This window comes from Triticum aestivum, chromosome 2D (genome assembly GCF_018294505.1).
Source record: "Triticum aestivum cultivar Chinese Spring chromosome 2D, IWGSC CS RefSeq v2.1, whole genome shotgun sequence".
NCBI lineage: Eukaryota > Viridiplantae > Streptophyta > Magnoliopsida > Poales > Poaceae > Triticum > Triticum aestivum.
The window spans coordinates 116321114-116325554 of record NC_057799.1 but is presented as its reverse complement, the minus strand read 5'-3'; positions in this window follow the sequence as shown (position 1 = coordinate 116325554).

Genomic DNA, 4441 nt, shown 5'->3' with positions numbered 1-4441 from the left:
TAAATTCCAATCAGGTGGCTGAACAATAGGTGCAGAAATCAAGGCTTTCTTAAGTATTTCAAATGCTTCTACACAATCATCATCTAAAACAAAAGGAACATCTTTTTGCAAGAGATTAGTGAGAGGCCTAGAAATTTTAGAGAAGTCTTTAATAAACCTCCTATAGAAACCAGCACGACCAAGGAAACTTCTTATACCTTTGCTATCTTTAGGACACGGCATCTTTTCAATAGCATCTACTTTAGCTTTATCAACTTCAATACCTCTTTCAGAAATTTTATGCCCAAGACAATACCTTCATTAATCAAAAGTGGCACTTCTCCCAATTCAAGACAAGATTAGTTTCTTCACATCTCTGCAAAACTCCAACAAGGTTGCTTAAGCAATCATCAAAAGAAGTTCCGTAAACGGAGAAATCATCCATGAAAACCTCAACAATCTTTCACAAAAGTCAGAGAATATTGCAGTCATACATCTTTGAAAGGTAGCAGGTTGCATTGCATAAACCAAAAGGCATACGTCTATAAGCAAAAGTACCAAAAGGGCAAGTAAAAGTGGTCTTTTCCTGATCATCTTTTGACACATGTATTTGAGAAAAACCAGAATAACCATCTAGAAAGCAAAAATGTGTATGTTTGGATAGTATTTCTAGCATTTGATCAATAAAAGGTAGAGGGTAATGATCTTTTTCGTAGCTTTGTTTAATTTGTGAAAATAAATTACCATTCTATAACCTGTAACAATTCTTTGTGGGATCAATTCATTCTTATCATTAGGAACAACAGTAATACCTCCCTTCTTAGGGACACAATGAACATGACTTACCCATCTACTATCAGCAATAGGATAAATTATACCTGCCTCCAGAAGCTTTAGTATTTCATTTCTTACCACTTCTTTCATCTTAGGATTTAACCATCGTTGGTGATCAACAGCTGGTTTAGCATCGGCCTCCAAAATAATTTTGTGCTGGCATAGAGTGGGACTAATGCCCTTAAGATCATCAAGAGTATATCCAATAGCGGCACGGTGCTTCTTCAGAGTTTTCAATTGAAAGTGCGTTAAGTCGACTAGAGGGGGTGAATAGGCGATTTTTATGAATTCTTCACTGAGGAATTTTAGGGTGAGGAAATTCCTAAGCAAAGAACTACTAGCAGCGGAATAAGTACTCAGATGCACACATAACAGAACATAAGCCCAGTCATCATGATGAAATGAAAACAAGCACATAGTACAGAAAGCATAAACACAGGATAAGCAGGTTGAAGACAAACTGACTGAAGAAATTGAACTGAGGAAATTGAGAAAGTCTTCAGTCAAAGTCTTCAAACAGTAACAGTCAAGTACACAACACAGTAATGAGGAAATGAAAGGGTTGAGGAAATAGAACTAGTAGGCTTGGTGAAGAAGTGATTTGGTAGACCAGTTCCAACTGCTGTAACAGTTGTACGTCTAGTTGGAGCGGCTAGGTATTTAAACCTGAGGACACACAGTCCCGGACACACAGTCCTCACCGTATTCTCCTTGAGCTAAGGTCACACAGACCTCGCCCAATCACTCATGGTAAGTCTTCAGGTGACTTCAAAACCTTCACAAACTCGGTCACTTGGCGATCCGCAATTTCCTCTTGGATGCTCTAGACCATGACGCCTAACCATCTGGAAGATGCACAGTCTTCAAAGGTAACAAGCGTCGGATCCACACAGGAACGATCTTTTCAGTGATGCTCAATCACTTTGGGTTTGTAGGTGTTTGGGTTTGGTTTTTCCTCACTTGATGATTTTCGCTCAAAGTCCTCGGAGGATGGGATGCTCTCAATGACAAGTGTTAGTTTCTCTAGGAGCAGCCAACCAGCTAGTGGTTCTAGGGGGCGGCTATTCATAGCCTAGGGAGCAGCCCAACATGGTAAGACATAAATGCCCTTCAATGATATGACCGTTAGGTGGATAATATATTTCGGGACAGCTGGCGCATAGCACAGCAACGGTCGGAAATTTGAGTATCAAATTCCTCAGGGCTATCATGTTCCTCACTTGTAGGCAATCCGCACTGGCGAATTCCTAACTCCTCAGTCAGAACAAATTCCTCAGAGACCAGAAGAACTTTGTCTCTGTTACTGAAGAAATTGACTGGACTGCATGAGATTTCCAATGGCTTCACTCGAAAGGATTGGTAGGTATAGGATTTTGAGATGAGCATCACTTGGAAACTTTTCCTTAGTTTTTCCTCGACCCCCTTTAACAGTACGGTGTTTCCTATGACTCAAGAAAGAGAAAATGAAACTACGAAAATAAAATTCTTCACGCTTCATATTCCTCGCATGAATACCAAGTCTTCAGGGTCACACCAATTTCTTCACTTTCAAAGTCTTCAGAAAGTCTTCACAAATCCAAAGTCTTCAGTTGAAGACATTCATTTTTAGGGGTCGGCTTTCACTGTAAATATCAAACTCCTCATAGACTTATAGACCTGTGTACACTCACAAACACATTAGTCCCTTAACCTGTAAGTCTTCAATACACCAAAATGACTAAGGGGCATTAGATGCACTTACAATCTCCCCCCTTTTGGTGATTGATGACAATATAGGTTAAGTTTTAAACGGGGATAAACATATGAAGTGTAAATACTGATATTGAGGAATTTGATTTGCAAGATATAGAAGAACTCCCACTGAAGATGTGCATAGTGAGGAATTTTCTTTTTGAAGCAATGCACATTGAAGAGTAGAATCATGGAGATGCCCCCCTATATCTCGTAATTCATACACGCATTTAACATATGGTATGAAGAATTTGAAATACATGATGAAATATGGTGACTGATGTAATTCAGCATGCGTGCATTAACATATTGAGGAAATAGCATGCAGAAAAACATAGCAATGGTATCAGACCACCATCGGGTTTTAAGATTACAACTCGATCCAATAAATCTTCAGAAGAACGAGAGTTGTAACTTAGCAAAAAACGCCCATATATATAGACCCGCTTGAAGACTAACTCAAATTTCTCCCCCTTTCTCATCGAAAGACCAAAAGGGACGAAAAATCAGGACTAACACCCTTGAAGAATATCACGAAGTCGATGGAGGAGCGCCAGTGTTGTTGGGGTCGGTTGTTGATGTAGGGCCTGCCGTAGTGTCATCCAAATCTTCATGTTCATCAGTCTCGCGCGATGAAGAATAGGAGCTGGCCACCAAGTGAGGAACTTTGACCTTCTTGAATTTCTTCGAAGGTGGCTGAGACGAGTCAAAGTCCTGCTTGAAGCCCATCTGTTTTAGATCTTCTTCACCGTAGAGATGAGACAGAACAGCCCAGGTACGATCAAATACTTCATGCAGATAGTAATGGTTCTTCTTCACTGAATTCTGAGTGATGGTCATGTTTGAATTGAACCAAACAGTCACTTTACCCATTTATGGTTGCGATCGACCTTCTGGTGAAGACCAAGGAAAAGCTCACGATCAGTCATCACCCTTGGAGTTGTGCCTTGAGGATTTTTCTTAGAAGCATTGGCGGCAGAGTCATGAGTGGCAGAGTCATCATTGGTGGAGTAAGATGCAGCTTTGCGGAACTGACCATCCAATGGACGAATGCCTTCATCAATAATCGCAGTCGCCTTGCCCTTTTCATCAGCTAAGAAAAATGTCCGCTTGAGGACTTCAATGGGGGGCAAGTAGCTGCCATGGTTGACTGTGTCAGCCTTGTAATTGATTGAAGACCTTAATCTGAGGAATCTCATAATCCAGGGAGCGTAAGGCTTCAACTCAAAAGGTGACAATGCAACATTGGCCAGAGTCCTCATGAAGAAATCATGGAAGTTGATTGGAACGCCATGCATGATGTTGAATAGCAAATTATTCATGATGCCAACGACCTCTTCTTCATTAGAGTCGTGGCCTTTGATTGGACTCAGTGTCTTGGGCACAATGCGATAGATAGTCCTTGGCACATATAGCAATTCCTTCACGAGGAATTTGGTACTTGGGGCTTGACCAGGCTTCAGAGTCATCAAAACTTGCATGTAGTGATCAGAGAGCTCAGGTTCATGGTAGATGAGACGCGCACCTTCAAGGGGAGGACTGACAGGCAAGGCATGAAGCAATTCAGAGGCTGGTGCTTTGAAGTGAGTGTTTTCTGTCATCTAGTCCAACACCCAAGAATTCACATCAGCAGCATTGCCTGTGATGTGCGGCGTCGCGTAGAACTGAAGAATTAGCTCTTCATTCCAATCACATATGTTAGTGCATAAGTTGAGCAGCCCAGCATCATGAAGAACACTGAGGACTGGGGTGAAGCAAGGTAGCGATTCCATGTCCACATGAGGAATATGCTCATGGTCAAAGATCTTGTCCTTATCAAAAAGCAGTGAAGAGTAGAAGTTGGCTTGGCTAGCTGTCCAAAAACGTTTCCTTCGAAGACGTGCAGAGTCATAAGGGT